The following is a 27540-nucleotide window of genomic DNA, read 5'->3' as shown; positions in this document are numbered from 1 at the left end:
GTACGGGAAGGACACGATCACACAGACGCTTGCGGGTGTAAAATACGTGTCCGGTAATGTATGGGCGATAGCGCACGGGTCGTGTGCAGTGTAAATGTTTTTCTTTGTTTCTTCTTTCTATAAGGACATAGCGCAATTTTACGAGGGTGTGGAATTTGCACGCGTATGCACAGGTCTTGTCGCTGCTTACCCGTTTCGCGTACTAAACTTTTATCCTTTAAATAATCACGACGCCATGGCACCTTCAAAAAGCACCCTTGGACGTTCCCGAAACGGCAGACGACTGCACTCAACCACAAGAAAAGTGCAATGTGTGGAAGCAATGTTTATAACAAGTTTCGCACTCAAGCGGTGACCACAGCGAAGATGTTTCGTGGAATTCAACCAGCGCATTAACCCGCAACGGCCGCTGATTATTGCGTTTCTAGAGGAAACGAGCACGCAGAGGTTACTATGTCATTACTTAATGCCAAACGAGCACACATATTGGTTGTTTTGTCGTGTGCAGCACGCGTCTTGCGCCGCACGCAACGTGAAAAAGCAGACGACGCGAGAGCGCCATCCACACTAGGAGCGGTTCGTCCCGCCGCCGCCAGGGGCCGACTGTGTTCGCGCTCGGGGCGAATAGTGCACTCGGCTGAAAATGAGGCTGTTTAAAAGTCGTAGCCGTTCCCGATTCTGTTTGCGATAAGGTAACGCACTTGGTTGTGCTTTTAAGTATTCTGATGGGCTTCCTGCTGCTCTGAAAAAATATCATTTATGGTTTTTTGGAGTTGTCCGGCCGTCCAGCAGTATTTGTAGGCCTTCATTATATTTTTTGGCTCGTTCATATTTTATTGAATAGTTGTTTTTACACAATGAAGCCGAATGGGGCTATCCCGGGAGTGGGTATTTACGCACAGAACACGAATAGGCCGAAATGGGAGTAAGTGGCGTGTCGCATAACTCAATCCCAATTCGGAATATACAATACCCTTCCAGTGGGAATACCAGCTTCGTCCCAGTATTTCCAGAGTTTATTTAGTGGTATATGGGACAAAAGATTTTCTGCTATTGAAAAGGGAGTTTTTGAGGTGAGCATTGGCTGTATACTATTTTCTCCCATGGGGAGTTTTCAGGAGGCGCCTTTAGAGAAATGGTCAGCTGCATTCGTGGTAGTTTTGCTGTTTTGGCGTGTTTTATTGAAGCGCTGTAAGGTAATTTATGATTCTATTTGGGAGTTGTTACTAGGCTCAGGGCCTGTATTTAATGTATTTTTATTTTATTTTAGGTGTCGACGAACCGCATTTGGCGTAATTTCCATGCTTTTTTTTCGACCAATTCAATGTCAAAGCGTGAAAGGTTTCTTTTGTGCACACAGACAATTTATTGCATGGCAATTGCATAAATACTGGAATAGTTCCGAATACGTAAATAACAACACAGTATAAAAACGCTCAATCAACAAAACACGTACATTCAGAATACAAGGTATCCGGAAAGAATTTTATATACTACAAAACATATAGTAATGCGAGAGTGCAGTGCCATCCTAGTGGGAATGTCAAGATTAAAAAGGCTTAGAAAGCGTAAACGCTAAGTCCGCTGCACGAATTGCGATCTGTATCGGCAGCATCTAGCCGACCCCTCTTCCACCTCTAGTGATATCAGGGCACTCGTGGAGGCTATGCAGCAAGCGACAATTCTTGCAACTCAAGAAATAGACCTTCCCGAAGAACTTCCCACCCCGGACAAACACATGTTAAACTTATGGGAGACACGAGAACAACTTCATGCGCAATATCGGGCCAATGGCTGCAGGTATAAGGATTTCCTGAAACTGCGCCATAAAACTGCAGTGATAAGACGGCATGCTAAAATGGTCGCAAAAGGCCACTGGCAAACCCACTGTGCATCGTTCAGCAACACGACGGGACTACATACCTTGTGGAATACCTTCAAGGCTTTGCAGACAAAGACAAAGACTTCCAATCTCGTTCGCACAATTGCACTCAAGCAAAACAAATCGATCTTGTGAATTAGGCACGAGGCCGCACAAGCCTTCTTCCCTCAACCCGTTTCACCCCCTCCTGACTCTGTCTATGCTCTGGACCTTGATGTAGATTAAACTAACCCTCTAGAGAGTCCGTTCATGATGGCCGCATTAGTCCGTGCTTTGGATCAAGTCCGGGTCAGAACTTCACGTGGGAAAGACGGTATTACATGGACAACTCTTCGAAACCTCCCCGAGGACAGTAAATAAGCCGTCCTTAAATTGATCAACCACATATGGGTCACTGGCCACTTGCACCACACCTGAAGCATTCCGTCGCCACGCCAGATTCCTCTAGCAGGCAAAGATCCGAGCACAGTAACTAACTTGAGGCCAGTCTCTTTGACCCCTACCATATGCAAACTCATTGAAAGAATGTGTGTAAATCGTCTGAACCCGCACCTGGAAGAGTCCACCAGCTTCTTTCACCCTGCACAAACAGGGTTCGGCCCAAACATGGGCACCTCTGACAGCCTTTTTCTACTTCGAAGGATTTTGGGCAAACATAAAAGAAAAATACCGCACATTTTGGTCACCGTAGATTTGAAGAAGGCATTCGATACCGTCACTCATGAAGCTATTCTGACTGCTGTTGAAGATGCCACCCAGGGAAACGAATGGTCAACTTCATCAAAAGCTTCCTATGTGGTCGTACATGCGAGGTACATAATGGGAACTCAACCTCACGAGTGTCCAGTAATAATGTCGGCGTACCAGAAGGATCGGTGATTTCCCCGATCCTATTCAACGTGGTCATCAGACGAATTGCCACAGCGCTTGAGGATTCCACTGTACTTTTTACAATATATGCGGACGATATAACACTAGGGACAGAATCCGGCGATTACGAAATTAATTAACGGGCATGTGAGGAACTCCAAAATGCACTTCTCATAGTTGACCAGACAACTGGCCCCACTGGCATTCAAGTCTCACCTGAAAAAAAAAACACACTTTCTGACGGTAGGGGGCTATTCAATCGAAAAAGAAAAGGTGGCCCTCACTCTGCAGGGTCACACCTTAACACAGCCCTCTGACAGTTGGATCCGAATCTTTGGCATACCGACACCTACGTAAGGTGGAGGCAAAACATGGCTTGACCAATTGACACCAGCGTGGAAGAAACTACTACACTTGATCAAGCGCATCTCTAACAAGCTTGGGGGCGCCACAAACGACGTTGCACGTAAACTAGTGCAGGCAGTTCTGGAATCGAAGGCATGTTACGGAGCCATTCACTACCACCTTACTCAAGTGCAGATGAGCTAATTGGAAAGTTTGTACCTACAGGCCCTGAGGGTAATCACTGGGCTACCCCCATACTAAAATTGAAGAGCTATACCGGTACAGCCACCTTCCTCCGCTCCATAAAATTGTTGCTCACCTGACAAACGGATCACGTGAGGCGCCTACTCACACCCCATGGTCAACGTCTGTTCGAACTCGACGACCGCTCCTTCAAAGCTACAGCGTTCGAACCAACCATGGGAAGATGTGCTGGTTACCCACTCAAAGCCGTTACCAAAAAAGACCCACAAGACTAGCCACACCCATCAACTAAAGACAGAAGTGGCTGTCACGTGTAATGTGCAATCAACAGGCCCTACTATTTACACAGATGGGTCCATGAACGAAACTCGCCTCCTCATGGCACTTTCTAGAATCGACCTAAGCCGAACGAGCACGCAGTGTTTCTCAATTAATGATCTCATTTCCACTACTGAACTCCAACTGCAAGCCATCCTCCTAGGTGCTCACATAATCCCAGACGTTATAGCTGAAAATAGAACTCGAGTTATAATCTTCACGGATAGCCTCGAAGCCATCAAAGCGTTACGCACCCCACCACGACGACACACTATACCTCATCGTATAAAAGAATTCTGTGCAACCTTCTAGCGTGACCATAACATCGATGTACAAGTGCAGTGGATACGTGGCCACACAGGCAACCCCGGGAATGAGGAGGCACATAGCCTCGCGAAGGAGACAATTCTCAACCGCCCCGCGGATTCTACAGCGCCTTCTCTTCCATATAACCCTTCCCCTGAGGAACGCAGGAGGACACTCAGACAAGAAAGCAAGAAAGAAATCAGAGCAACGATTCCCGAGCTACAGCACCCGATACCCCGCAACATCCCACGAGCTGCACAAGTTATTCTTACAAAGGCACGCACGGGCTACGCCCTTACGGAAGACATCCTAGCTCGCTGGGAACACTACCACCAACACAAGAACGCACAAGTTCCACCAGACCGGCTTCTGTGCTCCCTGTGCCACTAAGAAAGACCGACAATCAGCCACTTGCTGTGGTCATGTACGGTCCTGGAAGGAATCCGAGCAAGGCACAAGCTCCCTGGCATCACATCTCAGCAGGATTGGCTCTATCCAATGAATAACGCCAACGACGTGCTACTTGGACTGTGGTCCTTCGTGAAGGAGGCTTACCTTGTCAATAGAACTTAAGTTTTATCGATCCTGAACGCTTTCCCCTATTTCCCCCAACAGGCCAGAGAGCCATCCCTCCCGGACCCACTTGGGGCACGCCACCGGACCGAGCGTGGTCATGACGCCGTTTTTGCTCGTGCAGGCTCTGCTGCTATCGTCCGCCGCTTCGGCTGCGTATCTCGGAGGCGCCTCCATCTACCCCTGCCCCGGTTCAACGCTAGCCGAAGACATCTCCTGCCAGCCCGCCTCAGATCCAGACAACCAAAACAACTCGCCCTCAAGCCCACCACTTCTAGCCCTCTCCCTGCTTTCCGCCTGGCCACGGAGAGCCACTTCCTGCGCGGGACACTCCCTGCCGCTATTTAAGCAGCCCCCCTCCCGGACCCACTTGGGGCACGCCACCGGACCGAGCGTGGTCATGACGCCGTTTTTGCTCGTGCAGGTTAGTTACCTACCTTGTGCAAGATGTGTATGTTCTAGCGACCGAATGTTAATCGCGGTGTCGTGCCCCACCGACACATTTTATGCCACTCGAAAACTGCTTTACCAATCTCTCAGTTCATTCTGTGTCAATGCTCACCTTACTCTTCTTTTACTTGCCCTTTCTGGGGATGTTGAACTGAACCCTGGCCCCGACAATGCAACTCCGACTCCTGTGACCCTTGAGTTTATTGCAAGCACCCTATCACGCCTTGAAATTTCGCAAAACACTGTTTTGTCTGAGCTAGCCATAATTCGTGCCGCTCAGTCCTCCATTGAAAACCAGGTTGGTCGCCTATTCACCCGCGTTGACGAACTTGAAAAAATAGTCGAAGCTATTAAACCACGTCCCCCGATATCTGACCCGAGTAGCAAACCTGAAATAATTAGACTCTCTTCACAATTAAATAACCTCGCGCAAAAATGCGACGACTCGGAAAATCGCCTTCGCAGGGATAACCTACTCTTTTTCGTTATTGAAGATGTACGCGACGAAACTTGGGAAATATCGGAATCGCGGGTTATTTCTCTCTGTGCACAGAAACTTGACATTCCTATTACAAAAGAGGACATCGAAGGAGCACACAGGCTCGGGCGTTTTCAGGATGGTAAGAACCGCCCAATCATTGTTAAGCTTGCGCGGTTTAAAGGTAAAGGTAGTATTCTGTCAGCCGGGGCAAAACTTAAAGGTTCACAAATTTCTATCCGTGAGGATTTTTCATCGGGCGTTCGGCTTGCAAGGAAAAAGTTGTACGCGTATGCAAAACAAAGCGATCTCTCCGGTTTTAAGATGAGATTTGATAAGCTACAGATGAACGGAAAGCAGTTTTGTTACGATGCACAATCAGATTCAGTCTTGGAAGTTAAATCCTAGCCATCACAGCAGGCCTGCCCGACCCAACTTTCCCTTCCCCAGCAGCCGCTATTAACCCCAATTCATGCATCACCCAAACACACATTATCAGTCATTATGGCTAACGTTCGCAGCTACATGCCGAAAAAAGACACCGTGGTATCCATTCTCGATGACAACAACACAGACATGGCCATCTTCACTGAGTCTTGGTTATCTTCTGACATCAACGACACTGAGCTACTGCAAGCCAACTCCCCCTACACTGCTTTCCGACGCGACAGGAATGGACGAAAGGGTGGTGGTGTCCTTGTATTCACTAAAAGCAACATTCCTTCCTACCAGCTCCCCAACAACTGTGCCCACGAAATCCTTTGTGTGCACTTTTCCGTGCCGTCTCGCACATACGTACTGATATCTTGTTATCGCCCGCAAGATTCTGACTCTTCCTTCACCAATGAACTTCACTCCGTCCTCTTAGATATAACCTTTAAATTTCCCCGTGCCAGCTACATTCTTTGTGGGGATTTCAACTTTCCGGAAATAAACTGGGTCAATCTAACAGCATCATCGCGCCAGTCAAAAGACTTCCTTGACCTAGCACTAAACTTCAACCTTACGCAAACCGTAAATTTCCCAACCCGTGGCACAAACACTCTTGACCTGGTTTTGACTTCTCACCCCGAAAACATTGAGTCTTTATCTCCCGTAGACGGGCTGAGTGATCACAGTATTGTTCTATTTAATTTGAATATTTCCGCTCCAATTAGACAGCGTTCAATAAAATTAATTCGAGACTACAGTAAAGCTGACACTTCTAGAATTAACAGTGAACTTAACACCTTCTTTGAATATCTAAAAGAAACTGCTTATACAAGGTCTGTAGACGAAAACTGGCGTTTGTACAAGCAAAAACTACTCAGCCTAATTAGTAATTACGTACCCCTCGTTTCCATCCGTGGTGAAATGGGAAGGCCCTGGTACACAAATCTGTTAAAAAAACTAGCCCAAACGAAAAAGCGCCTCTTCAAAGTGGCAAAAAAATCTGGTACTGCCCCGAAATGGAAGAACTACTTCAACTGCTTGCGAGAGTACAACCGCCTCTTGAAGCGCTCAAAGAAAAAATTCTTTCACCAGGACCTTCTTGATATCCTCCATGGTAATCCCAAAAAATTCTGGAAAATACTCACTCCCAACAGACATCAGTCGCATAACATCACCTTAACCAATCCTGATGGGTCACACGTCCCAGTCGCAAAACGCTCTGACGTCCTAAATTCCTATTTTTCTTCCGTTTTTACGTGTGAACCTTCGACCAACATTCCTGCCTTACCAAGATTGGACTTCACTGACATGCCTGCCATTGAAGTGACTGCTGAAAGTATCATGAACCTAATAAAAAAGCTTAAAATTTCTATCTCCCCCGGACCTGACAACATACCAGTGAAAATACTAAAAGCTACCGACGTCATCTCCAGCCAGATCTTACAAATAATTTTTACCCAGTCCATACGCGAGGGTACTCTGCCGAAAGACTGGAAAATAAACAAAGTAGCCCCTGTTTTCAAGTCCGGCAAGCGCTCCGACCCAACCAATTATCGCCCGATCTCACTTACATGTATTGCCTGTAAACTTTTGTAACATATCATATATTCGCACATAGCTAACCACCTCGAAAGAAATTCTTTTTTCTTCAGCAATCAGCATGGCTTCCGTCCAGGCCTGTCATGTGAAACTCAACTTTTTGAATTCACCACAGACCTTCACCTAAACTTAGATTCTTCATTCCAGACAGACGTCATTTACTTAGATTTTTCAAAGGCCTTTGACTGCGTACCTGATAAACGACTAGTGTCCAAACTTTCGTGTCTTCATCTCGACCCGCTAATCCTATCATGGATCACCTGTTTCCTAACAGATCGCGTTCAGTTCACTTGTGTTGGAGATCGCTGCTCAGAAACTACCAAAGTAATATCCGGGGTTCCTCAGGGATCAGTACTCGGTCCACTTCTTTTCCTTATATATATAAACGACCTCCCAACTGGCATTTCATCTCCAATCCGTCTTTCTGCCGATGATTGTGTAATTTACCGCCGTGTCACAACCAGCGACGACCAATCCGTCCTCCAAAAGGACTTAACCTTAATTGCCAAATGGTGATCACGCTGGATGATGAGTCTAAATGTTAGTAAATGTAAGTTCATGCATGTGACCCGGAAGCGCTCCATAACTACATTCCCATGCTGCTTAGGCACAGTTAATCTATCTGAGGTCCATAGCTACCGCTACCTTGGCGTTACCATCACTAACAAACTAAACTGGTCTAACCACATTCTAAAATTAACTGCCGATGCCTCGAAGTCCCTGAACTACCTTAGAAGATCGTTATACCTGTCCCCTCCATCGATCCGTAAAATAGCATATGAGACTTTCATCCGCACCAAACTGGAATATGCCTCCTCCATTTGGAACCCGCACCAAACGTACCTGGCTGATATACTAGAAGCTGTCCAAAACCGCGCTACCCGTTTCATGTCATCCAAATATGGCCACACTACCAGTGTCACCCAATTAAAAGCATCTGTCGGACTGCCACTCTTAGCATCAAGACGTAAAATCTCACTACTCTGCCTATTCTATAAATTGTATTATAACTTCCCTGACCTTCGTTCTACGCTTTTATTTCCACCCGTGCGCTCATCACATCGCCTCTTCAATTCTATTAGCATTCAGAGACTTCACGGTTCTACCAACGCTTTCAACAAATCTTTCCTTCCCGTAGCAATAGAATAATGGAACTCCCTACCAGAATCTGTCGTTGCCGAGCATAACCCTTCGAAATTCCGTGAGTTACTAAGCTCCTATATCCTTAATTAACCTACAATATTCTGTTTCTCGTTCTTTTTCTACGCGTAATTTTAGCGTCATTTCCAACTGCTTTTTCCTCTGGTTGCTTCTTTTCATGTCTGGAAAAATATAATTACTCCCCCTGCGTCCCGATGACGGCAAGGCTCCTTCTTCAGAGGTGACACGGCTTACATTGCAACGCCGCCTTGCAACCCTTCGCCGCTGCCGGCCTTCCACGAACCCCGCCCTGCGGAACGCAGCTCGTGTGTTTACACAGACTGGGGAGTCCCTTGCGAGCCATTGCGGCTCCGTGGGGTTCGCTGTAAAGGCACTTCCTCCAGTTCGCCCCTTTTTCGAAGATGGCAGTTCCGGCAAGGTCAGCTTTTTGGTCTGCCGCCCCGCATTGTTCGGAGACGGGGGCTGCGTTCCTTGACCTGTCTGCGGTCGTCGTTCTTGCCCTGCCTTGTTCTACCGGGAATATTTTGGGGTACTGAGCGCAAAGAGTGGGGAACTCTACTCCGAGTGCTTCGCCCATTGTTGCATGGTCCTTGGGGCAAGGGGATTAGCCGGCCCACTGACGCCAAAAGCTTGTGACCGTGTGAGAGTACTCAGGCCGGCAGGCCGGCGCCCTTCTGGCTGCTCGTTCATAGGGCATTGGCACGCGTTTCAAATGCCATACGGTTGACGCCCTCAGTCAGTTCATTGCTCTTTCTAGCTTTTTTTTTGGCGGACTAAGGAAACTTTGATTTCTTGAAATTGCTCACCTCTCTCCCTCCTCCTTCTCTCTTTTCATTTCTTTTTTCATGCCTGTTCGTCTTCCCTTTCTTTACACGAATGTATGTCGGAGTTGTTTATGTTTTATTGTCTTAATTCTTGCTATGTGTGTGCTATTCTTTTGCCCCCCCCCTTTTTATTCTTTTCACGCCTGTAGGTCTACACTTTCTTTACACGAATGTATGTCGGAATTGTTCCTGTATTACTGTCTGTATTCTTGCTATGTGTGTACTATTATTTCGCCCCCCCCTTATGTAATACCCCGCAAGGGGCCTTTAAGGGTACAATAACTGATGATGATGATGATAAATTTATTCATTCATTATTCATATACTACCACTCTCTTCGAAGAAAAAAATTACACCCATCTCCTCGAAGGGAACCATGAGTAGGATGCGGAGCGTCATGGGGTTCCAGCGACGTGCTACTTTGACTGTGGTCCTTCGTGAAGGAGGCTTACCTTGTCAATAGAACTTAAGTTTTATCGACCCTGAACCCTTTCCCCTATTTCCCCCAACAGGCCAGAGAGCCATTCTTTCTATAATAAATTTATTCATTCTTTATTCATATACTACCACTCTCTTCGAAGAAAAAAATTACACCCATCTCCTCGAAGGGAACCATGAGTAGGATGCGGAGCGTCATGGGGGTTCCGTTCGCGTTTCCGTTATGTTTGTTACCCAAATTTGGTGGAAATGTAGTGAACCCCGTAATGCTCATATATCCGACTCATGGTTCCCTTCTGGGAGATGTGTGTAATTTTTTTATTGTATGCGTATATACGCGAGTGAGACCAGATTGAAGTGGTATCTAAAGGTATTTATTTAGGTTTGCACGTCTTCTTACTTTGAGTATAACGGCCTTATGGTCGCTGAATTGCACAGTCAGTGGATCTCGTAGCAGCGGTTGTATGCAGTCGTCGCCGTTGTAGTTGGTAAAGACGAGATCGATACACGTTCCGTGGATTGTAGTTGGGTGTATTTGCTGTTAGTGTTTGTGCTGATGCTCTCACTTAATTGCGTCAGCACACTCACTGACGGCGCTGTTGCTTCCATCCTACTTCATCTGACGAATCACATAGTCAAGCGCAAGCACAACCGGAGTTGTTGTTGTTGTTGTTCCTCTTCTATGGCACGTACCCACCTGGGGGATTGGCCAAGAAAAGGTGGTGTGCGGACGCCGGACCACCGCCGACGCCGCGGGACATACCCCCGAGTATAAGACGTGGGGGATTGACCAAGAAACGGTGGTGTGCGGATGCCGGACCACCGCCGACGCCGCGGGACATACCCCCGAGCATAAGACGCTCCGCATCTAAAAATAAACATAAGCCATTTGCAAACAATGAAGTCAGCCAGGCATTGTTAGTTACGCTGTTCTCTTCCACATGCTTCCTAAACACTGACTTTGTCGCTTCCCCCAGGCATGGTGGCAGCAAGGCCACAGAAGCACCGGCATTACAAGGATAACATAGCTCTTTAAATCTACAGCAAGAAATACGGGCGCATGTTGTACAGCCGACCTGAAAAAAAGGCATTTTAATGACTGTGCACTTATCATTCTGTCCTCAACTTACCGTAATGTCGGAATTTTATTTATTGCTATGAAAAACTGACCTTTCATCCGAGACACCTCCGCTCACTACTTGGTAAGGACCACGGAGGTCAAGGCGAAACGTTTTTGGATACGGAATGCGACACTCCTGGCAACCAACTTCTCAAAATGCTTCTCCATCTCCCTCTTCCCCTCTTATGTAGTGTTGTGGCAGCCGCCTTTGTAGGTTTTATCACCCGCACTTCCCCTGCTCCCCTCCTAAAGATGCAAAAAGATTATTTCCTTTGTGACGCTTCCGCTGAATAAACATGATTTTCAGCGCTCCTAAACAAAACGGACGTCCTTCTACCCTACAAAAATGCTCCCGCAAATGGCTCGTGCTAGTTCAGTTTGCACCGGCCTCGGTTTGTCGACCTCCCCCTACGGCGGCCCGACCGTTTACCTCCCAAGTGAAACCAACGCGGCTGCCAGGTGCACGCAGTGGTCATCCACCACGTAACAGGCGTGGCAGGTACCCCTCGTGCTTCTCAGGAATATCTGCTTTGCCGCGCTCGCTGGGCAAACTTCAGCTTCTCCAGCAAATGATGAGCTATGGATACAGCGTAACAGAAACACTTACTAGCCTTACTTTCTCGGCCCCTGTTTACAGTGCGTTAACATTTGATTCTGCCCGCGACCCATACGCACAAAACTGAAGCTGAGACTGGTAATATCTGCATAGCTTCTGCAGCGTTTGGCCTCCCAAATGAGGTTCCGTGCATGCATCCCTCTCTCGCGCACAAGACTCGCCTCGACAGGCGGATAATCGCCGGTACAGTGACACTACAAGGCACACAGGTCACCCAAATTGTTGGTTGCAATAATTAAATGTACAATGCCTAACTTGAACTGCCTCGCAGAGGCGCTGCCACATCGTTTTCAACTATGACTAGCCATTCGCTGTCACGAGATTTAGGCCTCGCGTCGGTTCACTGGCGCACTCCATCGGCTCGAATTTCGGGGACTGACACTCGGGGGAGACGTTGCCGTGCATCGTAAATTAATCCAGGCTGCTTCCACAATGCTAACAACAAGCTTCGGTTGGCGGGAAGCTCCTCGAATCTATTCATGTAGCCGCAAGTTCACATAGACAAAACAAATTGCACCCATCTCCCCGAAGGGAACCATGAGTAGGATGCGGAGCGTCATGAGAGTTCCATTTGCGTTTCCGTTATGTTTATTAGCCAAATTTGGTGGAAATGTAGTGAACCCCGTAATGCTCATATATCCTACTCATGGTTCCCTTCGGGGGGATATGTGTAATTTTCCTTATTGTCTGCGCATATACGCGAGTGAGGCGAGATTGAAGTGCTATCTAAAGGTCTTTATTTAGGTTTTCACGTCTTCTTTGAATAAGACGGCCTTATGGTCGCTGAAGTGCGCAGTCAGTGGATCTCGTAGCAGCGGTTGTATGCAGTCGTCGCCGTTGCAGTTGGTAAAGACGAGATGGGTACACGTTCCGTGGATTGTAGTTGGGTGTAATTGCTGTTAGTGTTTGCGCTGATGCTGTCACTTAATTGCGTAAGCAAACTCACTGACGTAGCTGTTGCTTTCATCCTACTTCATCTGAACAGTCACGGAGTCAAGCGCAAGCACAACCGGAGTTGTTGTTGTGGCTGTTGTTGTTTTGTTCCGCTTCTATGGCGGGGGATTCGCCAAGAAACGGTGGTATGCGGACGCCGGACCACCGCCGACGCCGCGGGACATACCCCCGAGTATAAGAAGTTGGGGATTGGCCAAGAAACGGTGGTGTGCGACCGCCGGACCACCGCCGACACCGCGGGACATACTCCCGAGCATAAGACGCTCCGCATCCTAAATTCGGGGACGCTAGAGCTCACACGACACACCGCACTAACTGGCAGCGATTTTGTAAGGAGGCGTAGTGGAGAGAGGGGTGGATTCGGGGGAGGAGACCTGGGTGTTTTTCATACCCCCATTTAGATCAGCGTGGTGTTCAAAGCCAGGTACTCCGTTTTGAGGGGAAGTACAATCGTGGCAAATGCGCCCACTTACGACGGCTCTGGGCCCCGGAGTAGACTGGTAGTTTTTCTGCCATAATACTACCGAACGTGGGCGTAAGCCGCCTACCGTGAAGAGATTCAAACGCGTATTTCATCCGAAAAATTCATATTCAAGAAAATTTGTGTTCTGTGTGTATAAAGAATACCAAAACAATTTTCTTCATAGATTACAAAGACGTAGTTCACAATACATTAAAACTCCCGGAGGTTTCGCCAAGACTAGGCCCAGCACGTAATATTAAATACAACAAAGACGCGTAAAATTGAACAAAAATTCGTCGAACACAACCAATTTAAATTATACACAATCTTTTCCAGAAACAATTGCCTGATTTCACCTGATAAAAACCTCCAATTTTCAATGGTTCTGCGGAAAAAGGTGCACCTAAATGAATTAATTTGAAATGCTGCAAGCTTAAGTTTGGGGTCATTTTATTACACGACAAATGATCTACCAATGCTTGGTGGCACCCTACTTTGTTTAACATCGTTTATGAGATTGCGCTGAGTATAACAGAGAACGCACTGCATAGGACACACTTTACTTAAAGGCTGAGGACTGGCAGCTGTTTATTAAAAATGAAGTGACAACATATATACAAAACAAAAGCGAAGCAGATATTAGGTAAAAATAATTCCAATGGAGGGAAAGGAGGAGAGGCGACAGATAGGTCTGAAATGCAATTCCGGTGGCACGTGCTGTATTCACAATGATTGTTCCAAACATTTCATCTCACGTTTGGTGAGTGCGATAGAAGAGGAGCTAACACATTTTCCCTCGCACTCAGGCAACATTAAAAATGCTTTGAAGATTTCCCATCTCAGTGTATCTTAACAAAATAGATGTTTTATCAAACAGGGCTTCGCAGTTGCACATCGGGTCAAATTCCCTGCACCAGTCGCATGCTGGCCCACATACCTACTCTCTTTAAGCATTTCATTGATGCATTTGCCAATTTGGCCGATGTAATAACGACCGGAATTCAGTGGGATCTGATAGACAACGCTTTGCGCACTACTGACAAATTTGCGCATGTCGTGATCTTACACGTTGTCTTGCCTTCACTGCTTTCTATTTTTACCTCTACCGCCTTGCCCAATACGTTAGCCCCTCTTACGACTGAGCCTGTCGCTGGGCTTTTTTTCAACACTGCTTGGCTGTGCGGCGAAGCCTCCACTACGTGCGCCTTTCAAACAAGCCCCACCGTGTCGGTGAGTCATGCTTTCACGTCTGACAAGCCTGGGTCCGACGCCTCGCTTTCGGCGAGTTTCAAACTTCGACGGTTGCCGGCGAGGCACGTCTCAACGCGCCCCAAGGACACCAAAGCCCCGCGTTTGCAGCGGAGTCCTCCTCTCTCGCCTCTCTCGGACTCAGCGTGCGCCGCTACTACCGACTGCTCACGAACTCGGGAAAGAGTGGTGTGTGTGTCTGTGATGCATAATGGGAACTGAAAGCGCAAATTAGACGCAGACAAAGAAAGGAGGCAACCGGACGAGCGCTAACTACCAACAAAATATATTTGGAAAAAACCCACAATTTACACATGTCACTGTTTCCACTTGCACACCACCACACATGCGCAGAGACGCTTTAACAGAGTTCTTTTTGTGAAATTGATACAGATGGTGTGCTCACGCATTGAGACTGCAACCTATCTATTTTTTCAGCTTCCATAATTTCTCTGGTTAACCTATCTTTATTCTTGCCGATAATGATGCATTTGTCGAAGAGCGGTTCGCAGTGCGGTTTGTGTTCACACGCGGAACAGTGTTGCGCTAACCATCCGCCACTCCCATTTTTGACATTGCCAGAGTCCTCGCGAAGCCGGTCATTCCAAACATGAGCTCTATGCGTTTTCTCTAGTCATTAAATACCTTTATTACTCTTTGCCACATGACAAATTGCTAAATTTCATGGAAGGCTACACTGACGAGTTCGGAAGTGTCCCTTTTCAAAATGTCGGAGGGGTGCTTGTTCGTGTTTTTTTAGAACTGTTATCGTTTTATCTACGTTTCACTTTCATTCAGTATGATGGTAAGCCGTGCCTGCAACGCGAAGGAATATGCATTGGCTCAAGCATTGGCACAATTCTTAGTGACTTGTTTTTATCCAAACTAGATAACATTGTGGCTGGCCGCCTTGACAGCATGAATGTTGTCCGTATGTTTCGCGTTTTGGACGATTATTTATTCTTCTTGGATTATAAATCTGATGCCCTAGAACGTCGCGCCCATGATGTGTTATTAATTGCTAAATAAACTTTTAGGCCCCTCCGAGTCCATGCTACAAAGTTGCGAGACCAAGCGCTGGGTGAGCAGCCGGCCTCACTCGAAACCCGTCCAAAGTACGCGGTTATACCATACCTCCACAATATTTCCAACAACTTGAAGAAAATTGCAGGACGTGCCAATATTAGTGTTTGTTTCTGCCCCAGAAAAACAAGGCAAGTTATGCATAATGAGCAAGCCCTCGAATCAACGCTCTAGCCATTGCGGTATAAAACAAATGTAATCGAACAACACGCACAGAAAACGCGGTATATAAAATTCCCCTTCCTTGCGGCAAACGTTACATTGGGCAGACTGGTCGTTGTATTAATGACCAGCTTCGTGAGCACTCTGGCAATGCCAAAAATGGGAGTGGCAGATGGTTATCACATCACAGTTCCACGTGTGACCACAAATCGCACAGCGAACCGCTCTTCGATAAATGCATCATTATCGGAGAGAATAAAGATAGGTTAACCAGAGAAATTATGGAAGCTGAAAAAATAGATAGGTTGCAGTCTCATTGCGTGAGCACACCACCTGTATCCCTTTCACAAAAAGAACTGACTGACTGACTGACTGACTGACTGACTGAATGACTGACTGACTGACTGACTGACTGACTGACTGACTGACTGACTGACTGACTGACTGACTGACTGACTGACTGACTGACTGACTGACTGACCGACCGACCGACCGACCGACCGACCGACCGACCGACCGACCGACCGACCGACCGACCGACCGACCGACTGACTGACTGACTGACTGACTGACTGACTGACGGTGACTGGCCGACTGGCTGACTGGCTGACTGCCTGGCTGCCTGGCTGACTAGCTCATTCATCAACGTCCAGCCAAAACTGTAATTTATATAACTGCCAAAACCAATGTTATTTATCATAAAACTGTGCCTAATGAGTACCCTTGATACCTACTGATATAACAGTTCCCATATGTAAGTAGTCGTTCCAGCGCACCATCTTGGTAGAATTTGTTTCTGGAGAGTTCAATAAAGGACGGGTTCCCGCCGTTTTCATTACCACACGACTCCGGTAAGAGCCCATGTATTAACAGCACGCGGGACTTCCTAATTGTATACAACTTCTCGGCCAACTACCTTATTATGGCAAGAAATAACGGAACAGGTGTTGTGCCCATTAGTGCCGTTAGCATAGTGGCCCACCACGGCATCGCTAGATACTACCGCTAGTCTACAACACTAACAAAAACGCTCGTAAAAGGGTAGTAAAGGTTGTATTTACCAACTCCTTATGAACTTTCTTACCCCCCCCCCCTCCAGAGCGGTACGTAGATCTTGACACAAAGTGTGAAACCGTTCCTCGTCTAGACCGTGCACTTGGAAGCTTCTGCTTGTTTGATACTAGCATTCACTGATAGTAATAAATTTCTATAAACTATTGAACATAACAACTAGAGCACTTTTGCCACTTCAAATCACGATTAAAAAGGCTTTCAGAATCCCCATGCTGACTTCTGTATGCTCCCATTAAAATGCATAATTCTAAAATTAAAGCAGTTAAAAGCAGTTATATCTCCCAGAACTGAGGGCTCCCTTGTTTGGCTTCAAAATAGGAGCAGTCTTCGTGTTCTTCAAGCCCACTGTTGCCGTTCTGTTGTATAACATGGCGTTTAAATAGCCGTATGTCCTTTCCCAATAGGTTTGTTTCTCCGATCCTTTTATAATGGCTTCATGTGGACATTATCGAGAGCACTTTTTATACTTAAAGCTATCACTGTGTCTTCGCGGAGTCTCGGTGAGGGTTTTAGCCCCTCATCGTAAAATTAGTAAAATTACAGTAAGGTGTTCTGCCTGGACAGTCCACTTCTTAATGAAAACATGGTAAATGGGTCTTCTTCGTCTATGTAATTTTAGTGGATCGTGTTCAGTATTCTTTAGTATATTGTATTCAGGCGCGATGCGAATAATCTGCTCTCAAATTTTCGATTTGTTGTTTTTTCCCGGGGTTCGGAATTGTGATTTCCTCAGCTTGTTTTCATATCCCTCGTACTTCTTCGCTTCCGCATACTCTTTTATGGTATGTCGTGTGCTTCGTTACGGTGCTGTAGTCCTTGTTGCGGATCGTTGTGTTTGTCATTTGATGCGCGCCTAATTCGGCGTCCGTTTTAGGTGCTCCTATTCCGGCTCCAACTTCCTCCTCTATTATAGGGCTTTTTGGAGTGGGATTGTCCCCTCCTCTGTCGGGTTAACCGCACGAGGGCGCATTTCGCGGTTCGGCACATTCGTTTTTGTTTCGTTTAGAAGGTGGCCTTCCGCACCACTCTTTTGGTCACGAGCCATTGAAAGGCAGTGACGCTCTCATTTTTGAGGTTTGTCGGGGCGGTCACGGCTTTCGGAATGTTTCATATTTTGGACGTGCTTAAGTGGCCTTTCAGCCTGTCCGCAACTATTCCTACTTCTGCCTGACTAGTTGGTCAACGTAGTCTTCCCCTGTTGTGGTTGTATTTCTTTTTTCATTGGAAAGCTTGCTGAGCAGTAAATCTCGGTAGATGTCAGTATTGCTAAATTTACTGGAACCAGCCGTTCGCAGCAGTGAGTGTAAGAGGCTGCGTTCTCCGGTATCTCAATTTTCTTAAGCTTTTTCTACAGGCTCGTAGCTGCGTGCCTCCCTGATATTGAGGAGGTTCTTACTTACCTGTGGCTCTTTCGTCGTCCGGCTGAGGCGTTTTGTTTCCGTTCCTGAGTTAGTAGGAGCTTCCCACACAGTTCATGGATCGGGTCGGCAGTGTGTCCCCTTTCATGTCGAAATGCCTCTTAATCCGGGATCCTTGCCTTGCCGATGTGTTTGCGGACTTGCTGAGTAGTTACCTGCAGCGTTTTTTTCTTTCTCACAAAGGTTAAGTCTGGCCGGTGTCCACCCTGACACTTTTCGCTGGGGTACCGTGAGCGAACGGAGGAGGCCTGCCAACTTGAGGCCTGCCAGCTCGTGGGTTCCCGGCGATCCAACTTTCTGCGCCGTGACGGCAAGTATCACTCAGGTGATCTTCTGTGGTTTGAAAGAAAGAAAGAATTTATTTTTCCTGAGTCTTTACAGGGACAGGAGCAGAGGCTATAGGCTTTGCAGCCTGACAAGGGCCTCTGCACGTAACTACATTGGACAAACGGGCACTTATTAGCAATAATGAAATATGATATGGCAGCATTTCGCTCAATAACACACACAATAAATATTCCCACAATTATACAGTAGAGCTTAGAAAAACATAGGATTTTACTTAAAAACTAGAAAAACGTCACTCATATAATCCGACGAGGCATCCTTAGCGATAAGCTTCTGCGGCGTAATTTCGCACTACGGTAGCCGACCGATTTTTCAGACCTGGAGGGGAACAAAAAGTAGTCCGAATTAAAGGGCAGTCCGAAAAATTCGCGAGCCGGAAAAATGAATGTTATTTTATTTAAATAGGACTGAATAAGTCGCTAATCGTTGCCTACCTCAAATTCCTACTTCGTCTGAGAACGTGTGCTTGCATGTCTGAAAGCGTCATGTTCTATTCATAAATACTGGACAATAGCGCCAAAGTGTTGGAAATGTCTTACGTTGATGGTTGCGGACATCGGGGGGGTCTTAGTCGGACTCAGAGTCGCTTTGCGGTAGCGCGGTCTTTTGGCGCACGATCTCGTCGTCCGTTAGCTCTGCAGGCGCACAAAGGCGGTGTATAAAAAACACTCGCCAAGTATGACCAGCTTCCGGCTTTCGAGATTGCTTCTGCCCTAGACAACATGCCAAATTATGCCTAGTCAACACATTACACCGTATTATGGCCTTTTAAACAAAATTTTGTTACCCCTGCAGTTAGGCCAATTCCGATCGCACCTTGACTTTCTTGCAGAAAATGTTGTCCGAAAAATCGAGCTTTGAGCTTTATTTTGTCCGAAATATGTGTTCTTTATATACTGCTCCTATGGGACAACTCGCGGTTCCTCGGGAAGGTCCGGAATATCCAGAAAGTCCGAATTTTTGGAGTCCGAAAAAAACGGTTGGCTACTGTATACAGAATTCAACGCCGTGTTGGTTGACTTGTCTATGAGATTGTCCCCGACGGTGAATGCAGGACATGACGACTGCACACGTGGCCTAAAGTCGAGCATATGCTTCGCCTCAAGCCTTACCACACCAAGTGACGGCCTTTTTTGTTTTCTTGTACTACACTTTTATTTTTGCATCGGGCCGATGCACTCTTAGAGAGGGTAGTGCTGCTAACGATGGCTTTTGACTTGCTTAATTATGTTTTGTTAGTAGCAAGTGGATGCGTCCGGATATCTTATTTTGTGTTCTAATCGAAGGGCCTGTTTCTCCTACTTTTCTACGCTGCGCCACCAAACTTGCTTTAACAGGGAAAGGTTGTTGCGTTGCGTTCGCTTTCCCAGACCTTTCTTCTTTATTCTGAAATTTTCAGGATTTACGTTAATGTTTCTAGTAAGGAGAGCACTCTATATCAATGTGTGTAGAGGAAACGCATGGCATTCTATTCGCTGGCGTTCGATTGTACGGGTCGCCTTGTTCGCCGCTTCTTTGCGACTTGTATTTACTTGTTGTTTATTGAGGAGCACAAGTTAGCTCGAATAAATCTTGGGGAGTGACAGAACCTCGCATTGGTCTTGACTACGTGAAAAAATATATATAGTGAATACAATGCAGTTGACATACCTTGAAACGTACACGTAGAAGAGGGCCGTGTGGCCCAAAATAGCACGACGGACAGGAATAAGGAGGACTCAACGGGTGAAGCGCCAAGAGACGACCGTTTATTTTTATTAGAGTGTGTGCGGGAGCTATATATGCGCAAAACAAGAGAACGTAGACTAACATACAATTAGCCCTTGCACTCATTGAAGGTGCATGACCACCGAAGCTGATATGACACGGAATTGTGAACAACCGCACGATCTCTGCACTTCTCGTGCTCCGACTGGCCGTTCCTCGACTTTGTTCAATCTCGGCAGATGATCTAGAGTTGGGAGGCTAGACGTATCCGTTCACAATCGGGGCGCGGCACGGCGAGCCTACACATTCCACTCACTTGACATTTTCGCCGTCCCTGGCGTCTGACGTTGCAAACCCGTTACAATGAGTCAAAAGAAACTAAAATCAAAACGGGCCACGTCGTCTCTCTGTCTTTAGTCACGGGCTCATCGGCAGAGTCGAAGTTTCTGCCCCGGTGGACGCCCTCTTCTGCTGCAGCCGCCTATATAAATAAATCGCGCAAACAAACAAGGAAACGCAAACACGAGCGCCTCGCACTTCAAAGACGCGCGGATGAAGTTGGCTTTGCCGCAGGCCTTTTTCGAGGACGCAGAACAAAAATGAAATGGTGCTAGCGATAAAAGCAAGACGTGACTGGGCATCCGCAATTGATGCATATAATAAAGCAGATTTCACGGCAGATAGCAGGATTGAAAGGGCGCTAACGTCATCTCCTTCCACCCTTGACATCGTTGTGTGTGCTTCCAAGTCTTCACGGGTGTCTTGTCTTTCGAACAGCATAATACGGTTCGGCTTTCTAATTCTGGTAAACAACCGCGTCTTTTGACATGTGGGGTGGTTTGATAGAGAAAGAGGGCACCGACCAAATAATGAAAAGGAAAAACTTAAAAGACGTTTCAGCTCCCGCACGGGAGCCTTGTTCGGGTGCAGCGTGAACAAGTATTGATTGTTGATCGTGAACAAGGTTGAATGTGTTGGTTGTTGATTGTGAACAAAGATCCCGTGCGGGAGCCGAAACGTCTTTTAAGTTCTTCTTTTTCATTACGTGGTCGGTGCCCTCTTTCTCTTTCAAATGCACCCTCCCGACCAAACGGGCGTCCGCCAAACCCTTGACTTCACATGTGGGGTAGATGACATGCGCGGCGGAATTTCCATTTGTCGCAAGTTGCTCACAATCGTTGCGGCGCTCTTCTTATCTCTCTTTAAGACAGTGACCAGGCTCGCCCATTAGGACCAGCCTGGTCACTGGCCTGGACACGTGAGAGAGAGAAAAAGAGAACAAGAAAGAAATTTTGTTTACTATGGCTTTTGCGTATTTGGCAAACTTGCATCCGTGCCTTGCACCGCATGTAAATGCTTTATTTTAAAGCAGAGCTTTACTAACCAAGTCGAGCCGAGTTTCGCCGTCCCCAGCAATTTCACCTTCATTGGACTACAGTTGCGCCGTAGCCTTTGCTATTGGACCACGTGACTCGCCGTGCCTAACCCCGCAGCCGCCGCCGGCCTGGAGCATGCGTTCTCCGCTGCTGCGTTCCAGCATGACCACCTGACTCACCGCGAAGCCAACAGGAGCACCAGGCTCGCCTAGTGAGTGGGAGCTTGCCCATAGATGAGTTTGAGACCAGGCCGTATTCTCTGAGTGTTGTGCGAAAGCGGGATGCTTTGAGAGGCCGTCGGCAAGCGGCCTGACCGCTCCACTAATATCGCCGTGTGAACTGCTTCACGGGAGACGATCCGGAATGCCAAGCGCGCGAAGCCAGCATCAGAGACTGACGAAGAGCGAGCCCTTCGTTTCGCAAAACGCCGTGAGCGCGAACACAACCGTAGCCAAAGGCAGGCTTTATACGAGTCTGCGGCAGCCCCAAAGGCTGCGGTTAACCAAATGAAATCCAGACTTATAACCAGGCTAAATGAAGCTATCGCTTTGCATATTCAGGGTTAGCTGAGCTTATCCCAACTAAAGTTTTCGGTTTAGTTAGAGAGACGTCCACCATGGGTACCTCCTATTCTATACCTACACTACAATTGTGCTTCCCAAAATAAAGCGAAGAACTTTGAAAATTTTTACAAAATTCCTGCACCTTGTGCGGAGCGCAAAACACAACCGGAGTAATGTGTTTTGCGTCCTCTTTTTTCATAGCCGATGCGAAACCCTGTAAATACGATTATTCACAACTTCGCAGCAGGTATTATTGGCGGTGAGCGCGAACACGGGCGGCGCTGCGAAGCGCGCCTCCGTGACGTCGGCTTAGGGATTCTTGCATTCGTCGTCTGCTTCACTCAGGCTCGCTCTCCTGCTGTTTCTTTGCGCTCGGTCAACGTGTGATGCTTTCCCGCACCAGAATTGGCGTGTGGGTAACTTTTTATCATAATAATAGGCTTAAAATCGCATACACTAGCTCATGGTGTCAGTTAAAGTATAGTTTTGGAATCTGGATACCGCTACGGAAGAAACATTGACGGCGTCGCCCCATTCCTTGCGAAGCCGGTCCCGTGCGGAGCGCGAAGAGTCGTAGCTAGGCGTCAGCTTCTGAATTAAGCAATCTTTCGAACAAAGGGAACAGTCAGCTGCTAATAACCGACGACAGCAAAAATAGAAGACCAAAAGAAATTCTAGGCCTTCAGGGCTGTTGGCTATGGCAGAAGGCATTACGATTCCCGGTAGTCATACGTAAGGTAAAACAGTTTTTCAACCTTGCCGAACGCTCGAACGTGTTGTGTCACATCACTTTACGTTGTCAAGGCATGAAAGTTTGCCGACATGCACTATGAGTTCCAAATAACCTACTGTATATATAGGCGCGTGCTGATTTCATACCAGGCATCTAACCAGTATGGAGGTTTGTGGAGCAAAACGAGCCACGTCAACGTTAAATATACAGTAAGACTATGTTTTTTCAGACCTGGAGGGTTATTACGGTGCATTTTCCACAGCCATATCTTCCCGATATTCGGATATGCGTTATAGGAAAACTGCACTCAAGAGGAGGAGGAAAAGCAGAAGGAAAAACTTTATTTAACAATTAAATCGAGCTGGTTAGTGGGCAGGGTCCTCAGTCCAGGACAAGAGAGTAAAAGTAATTTTCTTCAATTCATAGAATGCGATCCCGAGTAGAATAGGATTTGTTCTTTGCGCTGGAAGGGTTGGAAAGCAATAAAGAGCTACTTGGATTTCTTCTTTGGTTTCGAGTCTTGTAATAGATGCAGGTATACTATTTATTACGTTAATTAGCGAGTATATCATGCCTTCAACACCGTAATCATGTCATCATTGTTGGGGTTGAGAGTCAGTTTGTTATGATAGCAGTATGATTACGATAAAAATTCGGAGCACAAAAGCCGCCTTCGACTACTGTGGACAACGTTGTTTAGGGCGCGATCGCGGTGGCGTAGCACAAATCTTCTCATTGTATTTGCATGTGAATAAATAAAGCAGGCTGCGGATATGCACCTTCTTGCACGCAGCCGTAATGAAAGCCGATTTGTGAAGAAGGGAATGTATGCCATACAACACAAAAGAAATATCCGCAAGATCTTTGAGAGCCTCCAAACCACACCAAAAACTCCTAATAAGACGTTAGTGACGGCGCAGAAAAATTTGAATGCTTATCAGGAAGCTGTGATCGCTGATCCTCGTGAAAAAGCTAGAAAGGACGAGTTAAACACGATCGTCTGACAGATGCTCTCAAGAAAGTTGTTCTCTATCTCCTCGTGTGTTGCAAACTTGTGGGGGATACAGCTTCAAATTATTCAGATGCGTCAGAAGCTGGCAAAATAACTCAGTCACTAGAAATACGCTTTTTAACGCACTACAACAACAAAGCGGGCGATTTTTAACGCAGGCACTACTGCCCCTCACAAGCGGAGTGTAGCAGACAACAGCGGCGCGAGTCCCTAAGCCGGCGTCAGAGCCAGGGGGCGCCACTCAAACATCTCACCGCCAATAGGCATCATCTAGCATTTGAAACGTACGATCTTACATTACAGCTGAGCTGACAAAACCCAATATCACCATTTCCGGTGGTGTCATACAGATTGTACGTGGAGCCGTGTGTGCCGTGAACTCTCAGCGTGATGTTAGTGCTAACGCCTGGCACTGGAATCCGTATCTCCGGATCCTGTAGTGCATACAAATCTTTGTGCAAGCGAGTCATACACTCGACAGTAGGGGAGGCTTCCGAAGGCTGCAGGCTGATTTGACAAGCGAGCTACTTACACTTACACGTACAAACTACCTTGCCGACTATTTAGAGCAATGTATTGCTGAAAAAGCTTACGAGTGGATTTTGCAATTTAATTTCCGGTACCTGTTTGCACTCCGGTAACTGTTTGCACTCTTTCCAGAGGGAATGCCGCAGAGACGGAGGCACCAATACGCGGTCAGTATCTGTACAAGCCATGTGCGGAGTAATCAGCATCGAGACCGAAACTCCGTCCTATGCTCATTTAAACCCCTCGGCGTCGGTGTATATCGTAAGTTGAAGTTTCGTGAATGTAAATTATTCGCAGCGAGATTTTATCGTATTTTAATGTGAAACAACTACTGAGAGCAGGCGACACTCCTACCTGCCCACAGTGAAGCTAAGGGTGGCCGAAAGGGTATATGAACCTCCCATAAAACACAATTTTTTGATGGAGTTATTTACCGAAAGAGAAGTTTTCCACACACAAGGAAAAATGTCTGCAGTATACAAATCAATTAGCCTGCAAGTATGGAAGAGATTTATGGTAAGAACACGCTACAGAGAAAATGTGTTGTCACTCTATGGATAACGAGGATTCCGATATCTATAATGGCGTTAAACCCATCCAAGATAATTACAGCGTTGCGGCAATGCAGTGCCATGGGTTCGAAATAAAACCTTTAGGACATGCGTTACAAAACTTCAAAGAACCTTCTAAGAAAGTGGTTGTTCCTTTGTCCCACCACATTCTCACTTGGGGGATTGGGCAGGTGTTTGACGGGGCTAATGTGCCCACTTGCAAAATTTACCAAACTAAGAAGCATTTTCCCTGGCGTACCCGCAAGCTTTTGCCCCAGTATACCATGGTTGCCACTCAGGCGGGCGTCGTAGTCTCCACTTCATGTGATAATTTGGGATGATTTGGACACGCGCGTTTTCCCTCCCCACTTCAAAGTGCACTGCCGATGTGCCTTTGATGGAGGGAGGGCAAGGAAGGGGCCGGGGCGCCCTGTGCGACCGCACTGGTGTCGCACACCCTTAAGACGACTGAAGACACCAAGAACGGATCTTTCCAGCCACGTCTGGCCGCAGCCTCAAAGCGCGAATTAGTGACCCCCCCCCCCCCCAAAAAAAAAAGAATGAACGGAGCGAACCCAGGCCTCAAAATCCCGTGTAGCTTCAGCCGTGATTCGGGCGGGGAGGGTAACCGCGCAGCTACGGGATGGAAAGAAAGAAAGAGAAAGAAAGAAAGAAAGAAAGAAAGAAAGAAAGAAAGAAAGAAAGAAAGAAAGGAAGAAAGAGAGAGAGAGTAAGGAAGAATGAAAAAAGGAAGAAAGGAAGGATGGCAGAAAGAAAGGGAGAAAGAACGAGCCCGAGGGGAGAAAAAGAAAGGCCAGTATACATTAGGCGAATGTGTCACGTAAAGTGGCGACCAGGACGCTCTTCTGGTCCGGCAACCATGGTAGACTTGGGAGTGGGAAAATTTGCAGCATTTATTTATTTGCTCGTTTATTACGAACTGCAGCCGAAGCATGGTCTATGCAGGAGAGTGCAATCCAGTCTAGAAAATCCCGTTTTCAGACACACACTGTGGTACAAAATACATTCATATTTCAGGAGACACTCGTTGTGGAACGCAAGCAAAAAGAAAAATGACCTTACGACAGGCACTGCGAAAAGAAAAGTCTATAGGTGCGGTTTCACCTTGCCATATCAAGCATGCGATGTCCTTGAGCAAATGCGGGCGTGCGGCCGCGCAGTCTTAAAATAAAGGTATTGTAGTCTCTCTATAAATGGAGGAACTACGATGTCTCATATCATGCTCCCACACAGGAGAAACGTTTGCACTTCAGCTCAAGAAGAAAAGTTCCTCTCGTACTCCGAAATGGCAGGAAACCGGCCCGCCTTACCTATAACGCGCATTTGCTTGAGAATAAGTAAATCTTTACTGCGGCAGCATTTTCTTGGGGTAAATTCCATGTAATGTGCTAAAAATCGTAGCTCCAGCGAGCTTGAAGGCTACGAGCGAGATGCTTCAGGGGGAATAACCTGTTAACGTTCGCCCGCCGCGGTGGCTCAGTGGCTAAGGCGTTGCGCTGCTGAGCACGAGGTCGCGGGTTCGATGCCCGACCGCGGCGGCCGCTTTTCTGATTGAGGCGAAAAGCAAAAACGCCCGTGTGCACGAGATTTCGGCGCACGTTAAAGGGACACTGAAGTGAATTTGTCAAGCTCCCGTTTTTGCTTGCACTGCGTAGACTGGCTCAAATTGCACACTTTTCATCGTTTATCCGGTTGACAAATCGGTAATTACAGTCGAATCCACTTAGAACGATACCGCTTATAACAATATATCGGATATAACGATGGACAACGATTGCACCGTCCAGTTTTGCATGCTTTCTATGGTAAAATAACCCGCTTATTACGATGCTCCCGAGCCGCGATATCTGATATAGCGATTGAATCCGCTTACCGCGCGCGCCGAAAATGCGAGCTGCCGCCGGCGCTGGCGCCGGCACTCGGCGCCGACAGCACGCGATGCGCCTTGCATCCCGTCCACCCCTCAGAAAACGAGTCGACTGCGGCAAGCGAGAGGAGGAGCAGCTTTTCTTCCCGACTCCCATCCCGGAGCCGCTGCTTTAGCCTCGTCCGCGCATTCGGCCGAACCAACGTTCGGCTGGTTCGGCCAGTTCGGCTCGCACTGCTCGCAGCTGGGAAGTTTCCCTCGCCTTTTCTGCGCGCCGAACTGAGTGCTTTTTTTCTCCGCATCTGCCTCCATTCAACGTTTCACCAGTTTCACTGCGGAGTCGGACTGAACGTTCGGACGCCATGGCCGATTCGCCTGCGGCGCTGCGGCGATCATCTAATTGCCTGGAGCAATTAGATACTCTCGAAAAAGATGTGCGTCAGCTTCGCGTGAAGCAGTCAAAGCTGACTGACTATGGCTTTTCTGCAAACGAGCAGTTGCACTACCTCACTTGCATGCTAATAAAATGTTTTGATCTCTCTTGTGGCTTTTTTTTTCTCGACCCGCTTATAACGATTATCGGTTATAACGATGGGATTTTCTTGGCACTTGGATATCGTTATAAGTGGACTAGACTGTATTTTACAAAGCGCGAAAGAAGAAAAACTACCATGCGTGGTTTGCGGCGGCCGCACCAACTAAGGCTGTGACGTTAGGAGGAGGGGCGCCGTGATTGGACGATGCCCAAGGTTAGCAATCAAACAAGTTTCGGTTTCGATTTCGGTTCTGTAAAACATAACCAATGGCGTTGTTGGA

Source organism: Haemaphysalis longicornis, unplaced genomic scaffold, assembly GCF_048455015.1.
Source record: "Haemaphysalis longicornis isolate Haplotype H1 unplaced genomic scaffold, Haemaphysalis longicornis Haplotype H1 scaffold_1, whole genome shotgun sequence".
Taxonomy (NCBI): Eukaryota; Metazoa; Arthropoda; class Arachnida; order Ixodida; family Ixodidae; genus Haemaphysalis; species Haemaphysalis longicornis.
The sequence above is the reverse complement of the archived record's forward strand: the minus strand, read 5'-3'. Positions refer to the sequence as shown.